Source organism: Carcharodon carcharias, chromosome 32, assembly GCF_017639515.1.
Source record: "Carcharodon carcharias isolate sCarCar2 chromosome 32, sCarCar2.pri, whole genome shotgun sequence".
In the NCBI taxonomy this organism is placed as follows: Eukaryota; Metazoa; Chordata; class Chondrichthyes; order Lamniformes; family Lamnidae; genus Carcharodon; species Carcharodon carcharias.
In genome coordinates, this window is record NC_054498.1 from 15,241,225 (window position 1) to 15,255,581 (window position 14,357).

Here is a 14,357-nt window from a genome sequence, read left to right on the forward strand (position 1 = left end):
CGCACATCTCCATTATCCATTGCTTGTGGTCACATACACACTGAACCTTAATCGAAGGTATCCCTTGCTGCTGACTAATGATCCTGGCTCTCCCAAAGGTGTTTTAATGGCTGTATGTGTGCAGTCTATTATGCTTTGGATCTTTGAAAATCTGGCAATGCTACCGAATGCTCTGGCTCTTTCAGCCTGACTGGCATTGCCCACACTAAATGGAATAAACTAATGTGCCCTCCTGAACATGGCATCTGTGACCACCTTGATGCACCAATGTGCAGCTGGCTGCATTCTCCCTCACTGGTCTCCAGATAATTAATGGATGGACCTAAACCAAAAAAGATTCAGGTCCACTGTGACCTTCAAAGTTAAAGGTGTCGGGTGTCCTATACAATTGGATGCGATCTGCCCAGCCAGCATGTCACAGGTTGCTGTGACCGTCTCCCTGGACAACCAGAGTCTTCTCAGACACTGGCGCTCTATCATCTGTAAGGATTCCAGCCATGTCCAGTAGATGGTATTGGCAGGATGCTGCTTTCTCCTCCGTCGGCCTGCCTGCTGTTGCTGCCTTCCCCCACCCTTCACCCCAGAGGCCCTTGCTCTGCAGCAGGTTGCCCCCTTTGCTGGGCCACAGGGCATACCTGACCCTGGGTCTCCTCCTCCTCCTCTCCTCCCCTCTGGAGGAGGAACGTCCCACTGAATGCATGATTTGCATTGAGGACACTGATGTTCAGCACAGATGCTGCACAGCACAATTTTCTTTCAGCACTTGCCCTCTTCCCTCAGGAAATGCTCTAATGCAGTTTTAAATTGAATAGCAAAGCAAATTGCCAACATTAGCAAGGTATCTCAACTCTTCTGTTAAAGTCAGCCATAGACCCACTTACAGCCTTTGTATCCAACTTGGTAACACTTCTTGATAAAACAACGAAAGTCCCACCAACTGTGTTTTCCCTGTACCCATTGCATTATGGAGTGAGTAACATATTAATCAAGTCAATTGCTTAAATGCTTGCTTATTAGTATCATGGCCAGAAGACATGAAGGGGAAATACATATATCAACATCTACATCATCCTGGCTACTTTACTAAATTATTAGTTTTAAAGGGACAAAGGCTTTAAGCTGACTGAAGCCTGAATAGCCAAGACTCATACAAAAGGAATTTCTAGCCTTCAGAAAATAGCAGGGACTTCGTTATCTCTAAAGAGGTTCTAATGCCCCCCCTGTGATTGAAGAAACCAAATTCCAAGGAAATGCACAAAGACCCTTTACATTTCTAAGGCAGAGCTCCTGCCAATGGAGACAATACATTTGCGGGGACAAAGGGACGGGACCCTGTAATCTCTGTTAAATTTATTAATGGATGAAACATTAACTGCCTCAAGAATCCAGGCTAGCAATATACATCCTTTGTCCAAACCAAGGGGAAGAAGTGAGAGTTATATTACATGATGCCACCCAACCACCCACCCTCCCCAACCCCCAGCAACACACACACACACACACACACACACACACACACACACACACACAAACACACACACACAAGCTGCTAGAACCTGTAATACTGCCTTGTTGTGCTGAACAAAGGCAGTCTGCCATCTTCCATCAACAAACCAGCAGTAGAACCAGAGCTCTGTCCTGGCCCTCACCTCATCTACACTAATGGAACACCGGAACTTCTGTACCAGTACCCACTGCAAAACTAATTCATCTCCACTTGCTTCTCCCATCATGGAAGCCAACGCGACTGGAAAAGTGGATCACTCCGCATCAGTTTCATAAGGCTAACATCTTTGAAGGGATATACAATTAGACTTTTGATTCTAGCCTCAAGTGAAACAATAGCTATCTTCTCTGTGGTCTTTCACTGCTCCTCTTTCTTCCCCTTATCCCTCTTGCATTGTATGAATGCAAAAATTGGTGGTGGGGGGTGGGGGGGGGGGGAGGAATGTTGCAAACCTTCTTTCTGCATTTTAAGCATGTGAAAATAAACTAACCCTCTGACTTTACCCTATCTCGAGTTTGCTGTGGAGTTATTAATAGTGGACTGGATCACTCCAAACTGAAGGACTAGGGAAAATATGCCACCACTTACAAAGGGGGAAATCAGAAAAGCTTTCTGCTTACAGACGGGTGATGAGAGGAGCAATCAGGGCTGTTTGAAATTAAACCCCCTCCTGTCCATAGTGTTAGTTTTTTAAACAATGGTTTTTATTTTAGTGCCTGCCCGACTTCCATATTATGACAGGCCAACGTGATGTCATTGGGTTCGCAACCTAATGTCATCATGCCAGATTTCATGCATGCATGGAATAGCATCAGTCCTGATTCCAACGTGTAAAGTTCAGCCCCCTGATGAGTGTCACTGGGGCAACCCAGTGTCAACTGTTAGTTTTGGGTGAGGAGAGGTTGAATGGCTCCCTTTGTTGCCCTCACCTTCTTTAACCGCAACTGGCTTTTTTGTTCAAAAAGGATATACTTGTCAATTCAGTGAGTGCTTAATTATTAGAGCACTGTGATCATAAAATAACCCAGAGGACAGACTAGTTGCATTCAGCAAAGGAAGATGTTAGCTTTATTATACTTAAACTAAATTAGCACTGACTTTCATACACAGTGTACAGTTGAAGAGCGCATGCAAGCACACACACACGCACACACGTGCACACACACACACACACACACACACGCACACAGGTGCGCACACTTGCACACGCGCACACACACGCATACACACATATGCACATGCGTGCGCACACACACACGCACATGCGTGCACACACATGCACGTACACACACACGTGCACGCACATGCACACACAAACACACAACACGCACATGCGTGCGCACACATGCAAATCACACACACGTGCGCGCACATGCACACACAAACACACACGTACACACATACACACACACGCACACACACACGTGCACACTTGCACACACACGCACAGGCACACGCACATGTGTGCGCACACATGCATGCACACACACGTGCACGCACATGCACACACAAATACATACACACACACACATGCAAATGCACACACACACGTGCACACACACACGTGCACACACGCACACACACACACACATGCATGTGCACACTCGCATGCACACACACACACACGCACATGCACACACACACACACACACACACACATGCTCACACACACACACACACACTCACCAAAGTAGGAGAAGATAGACTTGTCAAATTAGAGTCCATGAAAGTTAAAAGGAATTCACAGCCTATAGTTTGGTGACTTGGCTGGCAGTCTTGCTGCTTTTACTCATTGGTCTTCTGCTTTCAGCGTCAAGATAGATTAAACTGCAGATGGATGACCTTCCTGTTTTTCTGGAGACACAGCTGTAGAATGGACTTCTTCCTTTAAAATCTCTGTCTGTTGTACATGGGGAGAGAGTCAAACAATAGCAGACAGGGCCCAAAAGCTTACAAGTTGGTGGAAAGAGAGGAAGAGAGAGAGAGGAAGGATCTCTCACAGCTTCTCAGATGGTTGTCCTCAGTTCTGCTGAGAAAACATGTGCTTAAAACATTCAAAGCATTGGTTTGTCATGTGACTGCCCTCTCTGACTGCCCAGTAATGCAAACATGATCATGTATTCCAACTGCAACTTGATTAGGTCAGGCTTGGGAATTCCTCATCTTAGTCAGGGTCCCATTGTTGAAGCGATTAGGTTTGACGGTTTGTCTCCACCCAGTTGAGTACCTGGATGTTGTGCTAATGGAATAAGAAATATGGTTCGTTCGCATTCATGAGGTCAGTGACTTTGATGGTATTTTTTGCAGACATCTAAAATGGGGTTGGAACGTGGAATGTACAGCAATGCAAGTCAGGTAGCCATCTTGGCTGTGAGTTCAAGTCACTTTACTGTTTTAAAAGGTCGGTCTTTAAAAGTTCAATCCATGCCTCCAGTCAGTGGATTAAAAATAATTATCTGTCATAAAGCACAGCATCATGACACAACCCTAAGTGACCATTAAAAGAGGGCCTGTGATGTAACCTGGGCCATCACAGGAATTAATGAATAGAAAACCAAATGGAATAAGGGAAGAGGTGATTGAAAGTGTTACAAATCTTTTAAATATTGTAAGAAAATTGCTCTTCCAGATAAAACTTCTGAAGACTTTCTTTCTAGGATTATTTTTTATTGAAGTAACTGATTTTTCACTTATGTATTCTTTGTATAAAATATGCTAGTTTTTAATTCAAGAAATAATGTTAGTGAAAGCTCTAGTAACTATTGAGATGAGGTGTTATTGGAATGTCAGAACACTAAATTAATATTACACTGGCAGATCCCCACATAATATTTTACATTTAAATTGAAATTGAACACCTTTCCAAAAATGATACTGATGCTTTCTTATGCATGATTTGATGATCACGGATACATCTTCCTGGCATCTCAAAATCCTTGTAAAGCTGACATTAAAAGTGCTTGTAGGCATTTGGGTCAAATAATGGAATGCTTATGCAACGGAGAATGATGCAAAAGGGTGCTTTAATCAATCTCCTTACCTGAATGTTCTACAACTGCCCTTGCAAATGTCACCTTCCCTCAGTTGGCAGAATTTTTGTCCCTTAGTTGGAAGGATGTGCGTCAATTTGCACTCCAGGATTCGAAACCATAACTGAGGTTGACAACTTGCACCCTTGGAGCTGCCAGCATTCAGTTTTGACTCAAGGAAGAGCCATACTACACCTGGTTAGGGTGATCGGTTTATCGGTGGTAATAGATACATGGACAGCTTTCCACCATCTGGTAATGGCACCAATCGACAAGAGCACAAAGTTGGGTCGTGGTTGACCTCCAACCTCTTGTTGATTAACCCAAACCCTCCAATGCCATTCATCAGCTGTTAAGGATACTGTGTGTTACTTTCTAGCTTTACTAACCTTGGACTAAATCCCATTTACCCGTCTTTACAGACCTGCACTGACTCCTCCTTTGATAACACCTTGATTTGAAAAGTTACACCCTTGTTTTTGAATCCTTCCATGGCCTCTCCCCTCCCTCTCTCTGTAACCTCCACCAAGTCTGCAGCTAAGGTGGCCATTTTTCAGGTTTAATGCTGGGCAGTCCAACGTTCAGCTAGTCTGTCCACTGTACAGGGCCAGTATATAGTAGATAGAGGCCAGGATTTTCTGAACAATGGGCAGCCTCTCTGTTGTTGCAAAAATAGCGGACACACCTGGAAATTGGAAGTTGTTCACCTGAACATGGCACCTTTCCATTTAGTGGGGATGGGTTGTGTTGAGTTTCATGCATACGCATTTCACAGAGGCAGCCGCTCATGCAAATCAGCAGCTGCCTCAACTCAAGTTGGATTTTGGTCTCACAGCTGTCTAACACAGGTGTGTGCGCAGAGTAGAACTGGTAGGAGCAGGTCTGAATTTTGTGCATTTATTTGGATAGCCAGAGGCACGCCTTTGGAAAGGTGTAGGTACCCCTGTGGAATTTTCTTTGAGCTTGTTTTAACTGCCCCAGAATTGGCAGAAAGTCCATTCAAACTCACTTAACCCAAGGGTGTAGGAGGATGGGTTGTCTGTTGGATGTCCACACATCTGCTGCTGGTTATCTAAATACTGAGCCTCAAAAGGTCACTCCAGAGGCTCCACATTCCTGCCCACTGGAGCATCACTATGACCTTCCTCCCTCCTCTGAGAGGGACAGTGCACAGATATCTCTGACCCTGACACTTCCTCCTGCACTCTAGTGCGATAATTTTCACCTTGTGCCATCGACTCCACACGTGTGCCACACTGCCCTGGAGTTCTGGTATCTGAGCTGATGGATTGCGGCCTATTCAGATGCGATGCTGCTTCCTCGAACATCTCTTCCTCCTGTTGATGCCCGAGGGGCGATCTAACCGGGGTGGGGTGTGCGTAGTGGTGAGGGAGCAGAGCTGGGGCTTCTGTGAGACACATAAGGAGTCATTTAGGTAAAACCCTTCTCATTGTGAAAGCAAGCTCTGACGCGTGCCGCTGCATTTAACCATGTTCACGCTTCCCTTATGACTCAAGCCCACCCTTGTACTCCCTCTCAGGCCAACGTCCCTCTGTGCTCAGCGAACTGACATCATGACCTCCACCATTACCACCACCTTCCAATGTGATTTCAACACCACCTTTATCACCCACTAACAGCGATTCACCATCACTGCCAGACAGCTGTTCAGGCACCCTGGAAATCTCCATGAGCATCTGTCGAACCCCAGTGAACTGGTTTCGGCTGACCCAGCACCAGTCCCGGCCATCCCCATGACCTTCTTCACCCTTTTTGACTGCCACTGCTTTATTTATGTTAGCCTGATATGTAGTGCATGGAGGGATATTTCCCTTCACTGCCTGTGTATCTCAGTGCTCATTCACATCTGTCCTGTGCACAGCTACACGAGCAGCTCACACTTACAAGCCTCAATGTTGAAACGGGGATATAGGTGCCATGTCTCGCTCCGTAGCTGCAGCATGTGGACATGACCCTTCCCTTTGACCTCTGGGTGGATGAGCCAAGCTACTCACCCTCGCTGGAACACAGCAGGTCATTGAACCCTGTCTGACACTGAATCCATGAGCGCTGATGGTCTCCTGCTGTGCTCAGCGCAGCCACAATTTGAACCCAGGTCTTTTTGGTTGCTGTGGGGGCATTACAGCAGCCAGCAGGGTAGAGGATTTGTCTCCTCTTCCACCAAAACGTGAAGGCCCTGGTCAGAAAATCACGGGGTAGCTGGATCCACGCCTTCCCCCCATATCTCCTCTGTGTGACATTCTATGAGTAAAACTGTGAGGTGAAAAGGGTTGTGAGCCATTCAGGTTACAATGCTCATCCAGTTTTGTGTGCTTACACACACTAACCATTTTCACCGTATCAGCAACGGTTGCTGATAAGGTTTGGTGGAGAAATTACTCCACGCAATTGAGTTGTGGCTGTGATTCCAAGGTAGCATGCTGTGCTCTGCCACCACTGATAGACCTACTAATAGCCCTACTGGCTTGCTCCCTCTTAGTTACACTGTTTAAGCCATGACAGTGTGCAGCTATGAGGGAGCTGGCCAGAGGTTAACTGTGTGGGTGCTTCCTGATAGATGGGTAATTGAATGGGATAATGAGCATGGTACTGTTCATCATTCATCCACTGAGTCTTGGAAGCTAGCTACATGATCGCAGAATATCTGCACCAGGTATTGGTGGCAAGACAATGCCAACTCCATGGCTGCGTCCTGAGAATCCATTCCGTACTTCAATACAGTACACTGTGAATATACAGCAACAGTTACAATCTTTTACCAGGAAAAGCCCATGATGGGCTGTGTTATGAGCTCAAAGACAACAGTCTTTCTAGTGTACAGTTTTTGTTGAACTGAGTGTATCATGGCTGCCCCCAGACATTCCCTCATGGCAGAGGTCACATGACTATGTCAAGCCAGATAGGGCACTTAGTAATGATTGCATTTCAAAACGCGGACAGGCCATCCATTCCATGGTCCGGTAATAATTGGACTACACTTGCAGAGTTCCCGCTCACCTGACAGGTCAACATGTCTCCTCCAAGGCACCATGGCTTCACCATGGAAGACCAATCTCTCAGATGGGCCTTTCTGAGGGCCCCCACTTTTTGTAGGCAACCAAGATGCCCAACCGGTGTCAGGTTCACATTCAACCCCTCATCTCTTGCCCCGACTCCTAATAAAGCCCGAGCCCCGGACCAAAGACCTGATCTTTGGGCGGACATTTATAGAAGTTGGGTCCGCCGACCTGGGAATTCTCCAGACTCTGCAAACCTGCTGCACGGGCAAAAATCCAAGGCCATGGTCCAGTATCTTTATTCAAGGAGTCACTAACAAATTTCTTGCAAGATGCCACAAGCCTGGTATCAAGAGCGCGCTCAGCAGAGCTCAGCATCACTGAGTCCGCCATGTGGTGCACACAGTGTTGGTGTTCCACAGTTGGCTGAACATGGGAATATGTACATAGGGCATCCTAACCTCAGATATAAAGACATTTTGAAAGCTAATCTCAGAGCCTGTTACATGGACCCCACTGAATGGGAATAAAAGAACAGCCCTGGCCAAGTCCAAACAGAGAAGTCTCTGTCATCAAGCAGTCTCAAATCCTGAGGAGAATAGCGTCGTGTTCATACTGGACAAGTGAGCAAACTGCAAACCCAGTGCCTTCACCCATCTCTCCAACCTTGCCCTCAGGTGTAATATTTTGGATCTGCAAATCATGACTTGGTTTAACATCACATATGTGACGACACCAACCTAGCCCATTGAGAGCTGGTTTCCTTGCTGAACACTCAAAGCGATAGGGGCATCTACCAATGATGGAAACAGTCACTGCAGGATGGTCCCTGTGCCTCACACTGAACACTGCTGCAGTGATACACTGGCAGGGAGCTGTGTCCGCTCCCTTCCTTGTTGTTATTTCCATGGTCATTGTTGAAGGCTATTTACACACAGGCTTGTAGAAGGGAGGCTGTGAAGGCATCATCGCCAGTGCTGTTTGGCAGCAAAGAGAAATTTTTCCCCTGCTCCACAGCACTGCTGGTCTGGTGCCTGTATTCTTGGCCTCTGTCAGTGGTCACTTGGCTTTATCCTCCAAATTTTCCACTCTCCTACAATTCTGGCCTGCTGCGCATCCCTGATATTTTTTATCACTCGACGATTGGAGGCGGTGCCTTCAGATACCTTGCCCACAGGCCCTGGGATTCCCCCCTTTAAGCCTCTCTATCTCCATATCTCTATTCACCATTAAAGACACTCCTTAAAACCTACCTTTTTGACCGAGCTTTTTTTAGTGACCTGCCCTAATATCTCCATATGAAGCCCGGAGCAAAATTGTTTTGGTAATGCTGCAGTTGCAATATCCTACTACAATAAAGGTGCCAAGTAAATGAAAGTTGTTGCAGCTATTTAAATGGATCCCTTGCTATGAATTGCTATTCTCTGTAATTGATTAATTTTTCCTATTTCTGTGATTCATTTTTCAACAAAAATAAGGGCATCTGAGGCCTACCATGTGGGTCTTGTTTTTGGATCCTCATTGCAGTCACAAATGTCAAGTGGAAAAAACTGAAAAGTTCTTCCAGATCGTTAGGCTGCTGTCAGTTGAGCGCAAGTCCTCCACTGAGAAATTTTTATTCTGTCAATGAAGTGCTTTTGTGTCAGGAGTTGGACAGTGCACACAAATCATGCTGGCTAAATATCTACTTTTAAGAGTTTGGGTGACATTTCCATCGTGCCAGCTGTTTGCACTCACCACGGCAAATTGTCTTTCTGTTCACGCTCACCCTTTGCCAGTGCATCTGTGCTTAAACTGTTCCATCTTGAGTGCCCATTCCATTGGCATAATGCCTGAAACATTGAATCTTGCATGATACAGAGCATTAGTGGTTTGGTCCCTGGTGACTAATCTAGCAAAACTGTTTGCAAAGCTATGACTTGCGCTCACCTTAGATAGATAGATAGATAGATAGATAGATAGAAAGGTAGACAGGAAGATAGATAGATAGATAGATAGATAGGTAGATAGATCGAACGGTAGATAGAGAGATAGATAGATAGATAGATAGATAGAAAGGTAGATAGAGAGATAGATAGATAGATAGATAGAAAGGTAGATAGAGAGATAGATAGATAGATAGATAGATAGATAGATAGATGGATAGATAGAAAGGTAGATAGAGAGATAGATAGATAGATGGATAGGTAGATAGAGAGATAGATAGATAGATAGATAGATGGATAGATAGAAAGGTAGATAGATAGATAGATAGATAGATAGATAGATAGATAGATAGATAGATAGATGGATGGATGGAAGATGGATGGATAATTGGTCTATTGAAAAAATCAACATGGCAACCGGTGCCTAATTGCCGAGGATGAAATAAATAAAAATGTAATCATAATTCACAACATAATGATGGACAATCATTAAAATAAAAATAAAGTATAACATAATAAAAAGGTCTGTGCAATTATGGCCACTTAAGTAAATAAATAATTATAATTTAAAAAAAAATTCTTTCATGGGAAGTTGCTGGCAAGGCCAGTATCTGTTGCCAATCCCTTTAATACCCTTGAACTGAGTGGCATACCTCACCATTTCAGGGACAGCTAAGAGTCAACCACATTGCTCTGGGCCCAGAATCACATGTAGGCCTGGCCGGGTAAGGATGGCAGATTTCCTTCCCCAAAAGGCATTAGGCGACCAGGTGGGTTTTTACAACAATCGACAATCACCATTACTGAGACTGGCATTTCAATTCCTGATTATTAATTGAATTTATTTACCACCAACTACCGTAATGGGATTTGAAATCGTGGCTGGGATTTTCCGTGCCCGTTGGCATTGGGCGCGTTTGGGGGCAATATGTCAAGATGGCCAAAAATCAAACCCGTTTGCGATCGCCTGCACAGCCTGTCGATGTTGGGCTGTGTTCTCTGCCAACAGAGGTCAGGAACCTCATTGTAATACATCAGTATATCATTATAGGGCCAGCCCACTGGATTCATATCCCCCCCACTGGATTCATATCCTGCCCACTGGATTCATATCCCTCCCAATGGATTCATATCCCCCCCACTGGATCATCCGCCCACGTTGGCAGGGAAACACGCTGACGTGTTTCACAACAACATATATAAGGCTTGCTCTTGGCGAGCTGCACTTTGCTCAGGACTTCGAGGTTTGTTTGCCTATCTTGCTTCGGCAGCACTCGCAGTCATCAGCGCCAGGCTTCACACGCAGCACCACATCACTTATAGGGGGGTTCATGGGCAGGTCTCTACCTACCACACCTGCCATATGTGGGCAGCTTTTCAATGGCTGCAGGATATGGTCTTGCTTAGGGAAGGAGCACAAGTAGCCTCAGGCAAGGGAAGAGGCTGCAGGGTGAGGGCTGTACTGGGGAAGGAGGGTATCCCAGGGGGTGTGGGGGCACATACTGATCTGTGCAAGTCGCCTTAAGATGGTGAGGGCTGAAGAGGCAGTCTCCAGAAGAGATGAGGCCAGATGGACATGTGAGGGTGTGTGTGTGTGAGAATGGAGTGGTGATGTCCCTTGAGCTGGCAGTGAGTGAGATGCCAGTGAATGTGTGATGGGCTTGAGTGTGTGAGTTTAGAGTGATGGGATTGTTGCCTTACCATGGCTGCATGGATGAGATCATTCATCCTCTATCTGCACTGAGTGGCCAACCTCTTCTATGCTTCATTGGCATTGATCACTACTGTCACCACAAGCCATGCTGTAGCGGTAATGTTGCTGTCCCTCCTGCGGCCAGAGTGGGGGGTAGAGGGCATCACAGTGGGGCCTCCACGGTATACAAAAGGTGCTCGAGGGCTGCAGTCTTCTTGCTTTTCTGGGTCATGTCTTCTTAGCTGCCGCCCTGGGTTGGAAGCACTGAGCACGGCTGCACTTTAAATATGGTGCCTGGCGTGATGAAGTGGCGAGGTGATGGCGTGGTGGGCAAATCGGAGCCCACCCACCATGGAAACGTTATGTTCCCTAGGAATGTATAAATAATGTGGTGGGTTTGGTACGATACAGCGTGAAAAGCTGCAATCGCAGCTGACAGGTAAAACATCGTACCCTGGACTTAATGCAAATCTGGGACGATTCCACCCCTGGTCCCTGGAGCATTAGTCTCGGACTCTGGATTACCAACAGAGAGACATTACCACCATGTCACCATGTCCCCCAATGTTGGGAAATGCAGGTTTCCTTGATTTACAGAGTACAAATAAAAGAGCTCCTGCATTTTGTATTAAAGTCGATAGGCCATATGTTGCCGGTCTGAGTTCATTAAATTCTCAATCGTTTAGATACTATTTTTGAGTTTTATGAAGTAGAGGTTTCAGCTGTCTTGTAGACTATTCATTCGATATCTGTGGAATGGTGTCTTTTCTCCTTAATTCCATCGCATATTTACCATCATGTAGTTGTGGCAAGAGATAGTGGCAATGGGAGGTGGGATTCCAGAGTTCTAATGAAGCCTATACAGAGCTTTCTCTGTCTTTCAGAAAGGGAATACATATTCACTTGCCTGATTGTATCCTAGTAGGTCTGGCACATGTTACCTGGCATCAGTTTCTGAGCTTGTTTCTGAACAAGTGTTAGTTTCGAGCTTGCCCACCCGCTCTTTGCTAAGCCCAGCATTCCAAACCTTGGTCTTATTGTTCTGAAATGGACTGTTTTTTAATTTAGCTGCAAGCTCTTGCCCCTGTCAGGACATGAGTCCACTGAGAAAGTGGGGCATGTAGCTAGAACAGGACACCTGGTGTGAAAATATGAATGAGAAGTATCCCAATTTGTAAAGCAAGAGGCCCATGCATCTATTCCATAAATAGATCTGGCTAAAAATTGTGTTGCAATGGTCCCACATATCATTCACCTGTTTGCTTAGTGAATTCAATAGATGCCCCTGTCTGAAATTTTTAAAAAAAGTATTGCTAACATCCACTTGGGCTAAAGAAGTATTAGCCCAGGAACCGGAGTCATAAACAACTGTTAGCAGGGGCAATTGTAATCAAGATTGAAAAATGTTTGTTTACTTCACATTCCTCCAGCCCTCATTACACTAACCGTGCTCTCTGTCACCAACCCTTGGCCACTGATTAGACAAATTCTACCTTCACCATGTCTAGGGGTACAATGTCCTGCTTTTCCTAGCACAGCTGCTCCTCTTAATACACCAATTATCATGGGGACAAAGGTAATATGCCTTTAAGAGGTAGCAGCACGTCATCATTAGAAAGGAAGTGTGTCATGAGGTACAGGATGGAGCCATCCCAGATTTGCACTAAGTGTGGTAGCAGGAGGGTAAAACAACATTTCACCCGCTGGCCACGATGGGGGGTTTTCACACCATATTGTCTAAAACCCGTTGCATTGGTTATGCATTTCCAGGAAACACGCTGCTTTGATGGCAGACGGGCTCTCATTCACCCGCCACACCATCACCTCACCGCTTCATCATGCCGGGCGTTATATTTAAAGTCCAGAGGCACGCACACATCTCAGTGCTTCCAGCCCAGGACTACTGCAGGGAAGATGTCCACAAAAGGCATCCCCCAGGTTTAGTGATGCATCACTGGAATGCCTTTTGGATGTCGTGGAGGCCTGCCACAATATCCTCGATCCCCATTCTGGCCCAGGCTTGGCAGGCGATGGCAGTGGTGATCAATGCCAATGCTGCACAGAAGAGGTTGGCCATCCAATGCAGATAGAGGATGAATGATCTCATCTGTGCAGCCAGGGTACAGCAACCATCTCATCTCTCTCAACTCACACACTCAAGCCCATTGCACATTCACTGACATCTAACTCACTGCCAGCGCAAGGGACATCACCACTCATTCTCACATACATACCTGCACATGTCCATCTGGCCTCATCTCCCCTAGAGACCGCCTCCTCCTGAGGAAAGATTCTGGCTGGCTGGCCTCATGATGGTATGCAGATGTATTACAATGAGCTTCCCAATGTCCGCTGGTGGGAAACGCAGCACACCATTGGCGGGCTGTGGGTATGATTGCAAACTGGTTTCACGCTGTCATGAATCCAATTGCACCATATTGTCCGCTCACGCCACTGAACACGCCCGATGCCGACGGGCACAGTTTTACTTTGGCCTGTGAGCAAAGCACAGCAGACCCAGCTCTGCTGCTGATGTCTTCCTGCTTCCTATCCACATATGGTATTGAGGTAGAGGGTCAGCCATGATCATATTGAATGGTGGAGCAGCCTCGAAGGGCCGAGTGACCCACTCCTGCTCCTATTTTTCTTTGTTTCTATGTATACATGTTCTCAATTGCCTAGTCTAAATAAATGAACCCACTACGTGATTACCCAATTGCTTATGAGTGATTGGCATTTTTATATATAAAGAGAACATCTCAGTTGACTGGTGGATCTTCCTGCTTCACTTAGCTCCATTCAGCACTGGACAATTTAGCTTATCAATTAAATGTCAGGGGAAGCTGAAAATTGCAAAACTATTCAAAAAAAATGGAGCTATATTACATTCATGAAGGATAATTTACATCTTGAAACCACAAGTGAGTGATTGTGTGCTGGCAGTATGCTTATGGATGGTGTTTTGGGTATTTTGCTATCACTCAGGACATGCCTGTAATAGGCCTGGAATGCAAGGGAAGGGAAAAATAGCTAATCCTGTCTCGTAAAATAATACTTCCAGCTGTCGTAATCATTTTGGGGATAAAATGAAACCAGCGGTGTCAGTCTCTTGCAGCCTGAACACATCGTTCCATTGGTTCTGACACTAAATTGGGATGGGGCAAGCACCGAAGAGGGGAAAAAAAG